Consider the following 9,150-nt stretch of genomic DNA (forward strand, 5'->3'; position numbering starts at 1 on the left):
TTATTATTATTAAACATCAAACGACCAGTAACAACAATACCAACTCTACCATAAAAGTCAATATTTTAATTTACAAATATAATTTTTGTATCAAAAATCGTCGTTTCACAATCAAAGATTTTATCAAATTGAATCAAAGAAAGAAAGTACAAATATGAATAGATTATATTAATAAGTCAAATTCAAAGGTAGAGATAACATACTAAACTTTGAACGGAGTCGGAGCAAGTTCGTTGCATAACTATAGACCACCAAAACCGATTATTGTTCTTTCTCTCACCGTGGTTGCACTGATGTTTTAGAGCAAAGTTGTTCATATGATGTTTTGAATATATTTTTAAAAAGACACTGCCAAATAAATTTTTGAGCTACTAGTCTAAAATGGCGTCCTTCATTGTCTCAAATATGACTATTGCATGGGGATGTTATAAATACATTATGCACTTTTTTATTTGGCATGATTTAACTGTTGGAACCAAGTTGATTTTATACATAGAGTTTTTATGATAACAAAAGTATTTGATGAGAACAATATATTTGACTTCAAAGAGTATGAAAGAAGATATAGTCAAGATTTGATCAAGATTTATCTACAATAAAATATGAACAGAATCAATCTGAAGAATTTATAAACTTAATCTGAACAAAATACAAATAGAATCAGTTTGAGGAATTTACAATCTCAATCTAAACAAAATAGGAACATAATCGATCTGAAAAATTTATAAACGCAATATGAACAAAGTACAATTCAAAATCAAACAAGGAATAAATTGAAGCCCAAATTTGAACTATAAATAGATACTCAAGGCTGAAGAAGAAAATAATCGAAAAACAAAAAATAGTAGTCATAGAGTTCAAAGACAGAAACACTTGTTCGAATGAAAAATATTCTCTAAGTGTTTTTTTCTTAGAGTGTGAATGTTATTATTATTATCAGCTTTGTTAGAAGCAAACGCTTAAAGTTCCAATCTTTTGTGTCCAATCCGATAGTGATTTAGTTCTTTTTTCAATCTGGGGTTGTCAAGTTGTTAGGAGAAGACTTGACTTGTAGGGTCAAGATGATTAGTTTCTCAAAAGTCTTGGGTTCTCATGCTATTTAGGAAGAGTGACTTGGAGGGTAAGGTGCTTTGTAATTCAAGGTATTTGAATTAGTAGATTAAAGCCTTCTAAATGAGGAGACTGGATGTAGCCATGTTATTTGTAAGACCCTTAATTTTAGATTCTAATTTATATATTTTAGTATTTCTTTGTGTTGAATTGTTGAGGCATTTAGCCCAATTTTAATTCATTTTGGGAATTAAATACCAAAAGCTTATTTTGTTAGAGTTTGTTAATATGTTTAAATATATATATATATATATATATATATATATATATATATATATATATTGAGACCCGTTTAAAATTACTTGGCGAAAAATAATTTATTTACGTTATAAAAAATTTAATACCGGACAGTTTTGTTAAAAATATCACTTGTTACTGAAATTTTTATCTGTCAATTGAGTTGCGACGAGAGTAGATATTTTTATCAAAATAGTTTGAGATGTGAGTGAAGTGATGTGTGTAAGAGTATTTAGATATTTGTAGGTTTAGTTTAATTATAATATATATGTTGTTTGGTGAGTTAGTATATATATGAAAGCAAGGCCAAGGATATGAAAAACAGAAACATTTCCCTCCCTGCCTCGCGAACTTCTATCTTCTCCTTTCTTTCCCTGGTTCGAAAGTGTTGGTGATTTCAAAAAAATCCACGATCATAAACCTCCATTTTTCTTCGACATTTGAACTTCGTTTCGAGAAGGGATATAGGGTGTGTTTGAGGTGTAGTTTGTGAAAATTAATTTGGCTTGATTTATGTTTGAAAATGTGGAAATTATGGGTGATTGATGATAGAACTTGGTGTTGATTTTGTGGAATTTGAATTGATCGAATTTGATGTAAAATGTGGATTAAATTTGATGTGTGGTGGTGGAAAATATATGTTTGAGTATGCTCTATGTTGAATTTGAAAATCATTAGTGTTAAATGAGTATTAAAAATGGGGAATCTTTTAATTGTTGCATTTACTTAATGGTTATGGTGAAAAGAGTCAGAGTATACTCATGCATTTCATAGTATATGGTGACCAGATGGGCCATGGTGATAGTGGTGACCGGATGGGCCACGAGATGATGTCATGTGATTTGTTGGTTCATCTTATCCTTACAGGGATTATCGCGTCGTGCTGATCTGTGAGAGATTGCACTCTAGAATATGCTGATCTGTGAGCGATTGCACTCTAGAAAACAGTGTAAGGCCCGTGATAGGCGACACTTAGTAAATCGTGTAGGCGTGTGATGGGTGGCACCTTGGTAATTAGTACAAGGCATGTGATAGGGGGTACAATTATGATTTACGCCCCTTCGAGGAGGGTTTTAGTTGGAATTCCGGAATCATGCAGTTTGGCATATACGCATTGCATTAGGGTGCTTGGCACGTGAGTCATGTTTGATATACTTGTTGAGACAAACTCCATATTTAAAGTTTTTATGAAAATAAACAAAGGTTAATTAAGAAAGTTAATTATGATTCTAAAATGTTATGTTAATTTAACTTGTGCTTTTGAGTGAATTTAATTAAGAACAGAATAAAGCAAAACATAAAAGAAAGCAACAAGAACATTATGCATAAAAAACAGAGAATGATCTCCAGTTTCAAGAATGTTCATCACAACATATTGACCAATCATTCTCCACCTCTTTAACAAAGATCCTGCCTCGGAATTTCATTCAAATAGAATCAGTACATGGCAAAGAATAATTAGGATTCATCCTAGCTCAAAAAGGATATCAGATCACTAAAATCAAAGGTCTCAAAACAGTCAAAGTAGAACAGTTTGGAACTCTAAAATCAAACTGTCAAGAAAGTTTGATCAACCTTGATATATGATAAGACATTACAAAGGACATCCAGAATGATCAAAACAGGAATTTCAGATTGATCATCAAATCTCCAAAAAGATCAAAATGACAGATCCAGATTGATAATCAATCTCCGTTTCCTGCATAACTCCAGCAGCAATCTGTTCTCTTCTGCAATGGCTTTTAATCTTTCTCCAAACTTCTTTTGGCTACATTCAAGACTCAAGATCGAAATTGCACCATCCAAGATTAAGGGAGAAACTTCAAAGGCTCTTTAACTAGAAGACGAAACTGATTTAACAAGGGCTGTAACATAATAGTCAAAGCAGTTTTTAAATCAATTCAAGGCTAAATTATTTTTATTCTGAAATATTGGTTTTAGTAAAAAATGCAGAGCACTACCAATAACTCTTTTTGACCTTCATTAAATGCGTCTAAAGCCTATAAATCGAAGGCCAATATCTAGAAATATAACAAGAAGTTCAAGTGCTGTAAAATCCCACAAATCAATCACATACACATACTTGAAGTTCTCAAATTTCGCAAAGAAGAAGCAGTTCTAAAGTCTTATATCAAGTTGCTTGATTATTACTGAATTCTTTATAAAGAATCAAATCTCAAACAAGAGTTGAGATATCTCAGATTCTGTCAAAAAACAATCTTATTGTAAAAACTCAAACTATAAGAGTTTCTTTATAATTTGTTTAGATTGTATTGAATCCTATCAAAGTTAGATAGGTGTTGTTATTACTTTCTGGGTGGAAAGTAATAGAGATTGAAATAGATCAAAGGTGATCTAGACTAGGTGTTGTAAAATCAAGAAGGTTCTTTGTTTTAAACACTTAGTGGAAAATCTCACAGTGTGAGGACTGGATGTAACCCAAGTTGGGTGAACCAGGATATATCTTTGTGTGGTATTCTCTATCATATCTCTTTATTTGTTAAACTTAATTGATTAACTAAGATAAAACACAAACTGATTTTCTATTTTAAACTAATCAAGGAACGTTCTCTGTTTTTGATAAAAACCAAGAACGTTCTCCGTTTTTCTGTTTTCATAACCAATATCAATATTGAGTTATTTTCTTAAGTTTTTAACAAGAATTCTTAAAAGGTACATTTACATATCAAACCCCTTTCCTTGTAAATCGACATTGTTACTTCAATACTGTGATGATTGTATATACATACTCAGTTGTTGTTTGTGATTGTGTCGTAATTGATAAGTGTGATTGTTTGGATTTGTGTGTAAGTGTTGATTGAATGTGGAACCTTTTCGAAACTGAAATCTGCATCATTTAGTAGTTGTATTCGAATACAAGGAGCTTGTATTCGAATATAAGGAGCTTGTATTCGAATACATTAAAGTGGATTTTGTTACTGACTTAGCACTTATACTCGGCTACGCCCTGTGGTAGTCGAATACAATTGTGTATGATTTTTCACTGTTTTCGCACTTGTATTCGACTACAAGGATGCTGTAGTCGAATACAATTGTGATGTTTTTTTGCTACTGACTTACAAAATAACACTGTATTCGAATACAGTTGTGCTGATTTTGCTACTGCCTTATGAATTAGCATTGTATTCGAATACAAGGATGCTGTATTCGAATACGACAGTGCAGTTTTGTCAAAAACTTCATTTTTCAACTTGTTTATGCATGTTTGACATATGAAAACCCTTTCAAGGAGTAATCTAATATGAAAGGTCATTTTGTGTATTTAAAATTTAATTGCTAAGTGATATTTGTTAATTTCGGTTGGTGACCCTTTACAATTATTGTGGAATTTGGGCTTTGCACTCAGATGATACCCGAGTCCATTCCATCGATTATTACCCTGACAATGGAAATGTCGTTAGACTTTCCTGACCGAGATTCGCCGACTGCTTGAGCATACGACCCCATCTCAAGCAAGGCTACTTATACGGGGAGGGTAACGAGGACAAGTAGGAGAGCTGGAGCAGTATACCTCGTGGAGCTCACTCGTGAGAAGATCGACTATCCAATACCAGTAGGAATGGTTCTCGGAATGAATGGAGCATGGGAAGATGCAGAGGATCCCTTAGTTAGGGTTGAGGCAAAGGCCACTATAGGAACTGAGGATACAATGGGTGGACCAGGGACTAGCGAAAAGGACAAGGGGTCGAGGCCAGTGGAGCGAGAGATTACATGACCATCTAGGTGGGCCGAGTCAGAGCTTCCTTCTCTGGGGAATGATCGCTTACTGACCATCACTAAGTTATTGATTTTTTTTGAGATTCTAGTGCCGCCGAATCCACCTATCTCGTGGGTGGATCTAACTTCTGAAGAGACCGATCTTTCTATGGATGTTGATGAGGAGGAGTTTACCTCGAAGATGGATACTGCGTCAGACGAGACTTGTGGAGTGTGTGGAGGTCACCCATGTTATTGTAGTTGCTAGAGTATGATCATAGTAGTTTTGTTGTATATGGACTTGTTGTCTTCTTTTGGTGGCTGTACCTATTTCATTTTGGGATGAATGTAACTATACTTATACAGTCAGATGACTTTTGTTTTGGTGGGTCCATGTTCCATTTTTTTGACGTGACCATGTGGGGAGTAGTATTTCTTGGAGCAGTGCTTGTACACGTGTCTGCCGAGAATACTCCAAGGGTATGAGCGATGCCTGATTGGTCTCATATCCTTGGTGTATTTTATATTTGGATATTCTGGTTTATCACCTCAAGACTATTTCAGTTGTTATAATTATGATGTAATTAATTATGACATTTGTCGTTTGTGCTACACTTTGATATTTTATTAATTGGTTAACAAAGAAAAAAAATACACTCGCACTGTTAAAAATCGGGGTGTTACATTGGTGGCATCAGAGCTTTGATTAGATTGTAGGTCGACCTGTAGGTTGGAAGTCGTTATCTGATCATGCATCAGGGTAAGTTGTTGGGTGTCAAGTCTTCTGAAATTTGTTATGTGTTAATGAAGTCGAAAGCTATCTTTTGGAATTTTTCTAAAGGGGTGTTAAGATTTCTTCTTAATGATTGGTTTTATAGGAAACAATGCCTCCAAGAAGGAATGGCGCTGCAAGAATCAACGTCAACAGGGACGATCGAATAGCTGAAGCAGTGAATAACATGGCTGCTTCTGTTGCTGCACAGACTACTGCCAAGACTCTGCGGGATCTAGAAAAAAGGGAAATCAGTGGATCCAAGAAGTGGAAAAGATCTTTGAGATGATTAACTGTCAGACAAGAGTAAAGGTAAACTATGCTACATATCTGCTACTAGGGGATGCTGAATATTGGTGGAGGAGTACCAGACTTCTAATGGGACCAGCTCACGAAGAGGTGAACTGGTAGTCATTCAAAAGGAAGTTTTCAGACAAATACTTCTCGATGAGTACCAGGACTAAACTGGGTGAAGATTTTCTAAAACTTCATCATGGGAACATGACAGTGGGTGAATATGCCGCTAAGCTTGAATCATTGTTAAGCCATTTCAGGTTTTTCCGTGAAGAGATTGATGAACAATTCATGTGCCATCGTTTCCAAGACGGACTAAAGTATGAGATCCAAGAATCTGTCTTACCCTTGGGAATTCAACGTTTCTAAGTTCTTGTGGAAAAATGTAGAGAAGTTGAGGATATGAAAAATAAGAGGGCTAGCCGAGGAGGGAATTTTAATTCAGGAGGACCTAGTCAGATGAATTATCAGAACAACAAGGGAAAACAAGTTGCTAAACCTTATAATCGACCACAGAATAACAATGGGGGGCAGAATCGTCCGTCGAACCTGAATTTTAGAAGGCAGTTGAGACAAGGGAATCAATGTTTCCGATGTGGGGAAGAGGGACATTATGCTAATGTTTGTACCTCTAAGGGACTTACTTGCTACAACTGCCAGAAGCCAGGGCACATTGCAAGGGATTGCATGGCTCCGAAGGTGGAACCAGTTGTGAATGTAACTAGGGCTACTCGTCCTACTGCTAGAGGACGCGTTTATTGCGTGAATGCTGAAGCTGGAAATCCATCTAGCAATCTGATTCAACGTGACTGTGGGATTGCAGGTAACACTCTAACTGCACTTTTTGATTCGGGGGAAACCCATTCATTCATTGCTATGGATTGCGTGAATCGTTTGAAGTTATCTGTATCTCCTTTTCCTTTTGATTTGGTTGTTTTCACACCTGCTAAGACTTTGACAGTAAATTATGTATGTTTACATTGCCAAATAACTATCAATAATAGGGATTTCTTGATTAATTTGATTTGTTTACCTCTACAATCACTCGAGGTCATTTTCGGTATGGATTGGATGTCGTATCATTATGTGATATTGGATTATGCTCGCAAACTGGTTCTTTTCCCCGAACCAGGAGTTGTTAAGTATCTAGCTACTAACAAATTCGGAGTGTCGCTAAGAGAAGGAACTCACGAGTTTTTGTCTTTGGCTAATGTGGAGGCAAAGATAAATGTGAACATAGAGGATGTGATGCTTGTCAATGAGTACCCGGGCGTATTTCCAACAGAAATTCCAAGATTGCCACCAGTAAGAGATGTGGAACTTTTCATTGATTTGCACCCAGGAACCAGACCAATTTCAATTGCGTCGTATCGAATGTCACCATTGGAATTAAATGAGCTCAAAGGCCAAATTCAAGATTTGTTGGAGAAGAAATTTATTAGACCAAGTGTATTACCATGGGGAGCTCTGGTGTTGCTAGTTAAGAAGAAGGACGGAAGCTCGCACTTATGTGTGGATTATAGACAGCTTCATAAGGCAACAATTAAGAATCGTTATCCTTTGCCATGCATCGATGATTTGATGGATCAGTGAGAGGAGCCGTGGTATTTTTGAAGATTGACTTAAAGTCGGGTTACCATCAGATTCGAGTAAGGGAAGGAGATATTCAAAAAAACTTCTTTCAGAACCCGTTATGGATATTATGAATATCTTGTTATGCCATTTGGAGTTACCAATGCACCAGCAATTTTTATGGACTACATGAACAAAATCTTTAGTCCATTTCTAGATAAATTTGTTGTGGTGTTCATTGATGATATATTAATTTATTCAAGGACTAAGGAAGAACATGGAGAACATTCGCGCCAAGTTCTTGAAATTTTACGCGAGAAGCAATTGTATTCCAATCTTTTGAAGTGTGAGTTTTGGCTAGAAGAAGTGAATTTCTTTGGACATGTGATAACCAAGGAAGGAATCGTTGTGGATCCGGCAAAGATTGAGACAGTTCTTGCTTAGAGACAGCCTCAGACTGTCACTGACATACGAAGTTTCGTAGGACTGGCAGGGTACTACAAGAGGTTTATTGAAGGTTTTGCTAAGATTGTAGCTTCATTGACACAACTTATTAGAAAGGATCATCCGTTCGCATGGACAAAGAAGTGTGAGTAAAATTTTCAGTTACTAAAGAGAAAGTTGACAACCTCACCAGTATTGGTATTACCGCAATCAGAAGAACCATATGAAGTTTACTGTGATGCGTCTCATCAAGGTTTGAGATGTGTTCTGATGCAACACAAGAAAGCTGTAGCTTACGCCTCAAGGCAATTGAAGAGTCATGAAAGAAACTATCCTACTCATGACTTGGAGCTTGCTGCTGTAGTTTTTACATTGAAGATCTGGAGGCACTATTTATATGGGTGCACGTTCATAGTGTTCAGTGACCATAAAAGTTTGAAATATTTGTTTGATCAGAAGGAATTGAACATGCGTTAGAGACGATGGATGGAGACTCTCAAGGATTTTGATTTCACATTTGATGACACATAGATGCAGGCTGCATTCCTTAACTTCTTCAATTTGGATTAAACAATTTACCATCTTGGGCTTCAATTCTTCATGAGTTGAACTTGCTTCAAATAAGTGGCTATCAAGTTATTTAGAGCATCATTTGCCTTCTTTTATCTTGGTTATGCTTTTTATGTCCTCATCATTATTTTGTGAGGCTTTGTTCTCAAGAGTTCTTGAAAGAATTCACTTTGAACTTATCAAAGTTGTTAATCCTTGTGACGTTCTTTTGGCTTATTAATTCTTAGACTTTGGCGTAACTATGTTCTTGGTTCATTTGTTGATTAATAATTTTGAGTTTCCTTTACATCAAATCCTAATACACAAATTCTATCAATTTCGTGTTCAGTAACTTGTGATCATATCTCAAGTTCTACATGCTTATTTTCAATGATTCAACTGCATAACTTGCATTTCATAACGTCCTCGTTCACCTCATTTTGGAATCGTCAGAT

This window comes from Cicer arietinum, chromosome 3 (assembly GCF_000331145.2).
Source record: "Cicer arietinum cultivar CDC Frontier isolate Library 1 chromosome 3, Cicar.CDCFrontier_v2.0, whole genome shotgun sequence".
Classification (NCBI taxonomy): Eukaryota; Viridiplantae; Streptophyta; class Magnoliopsida; order Fabales; family Fabaceae; genus Cicer; species Cicer arietinum.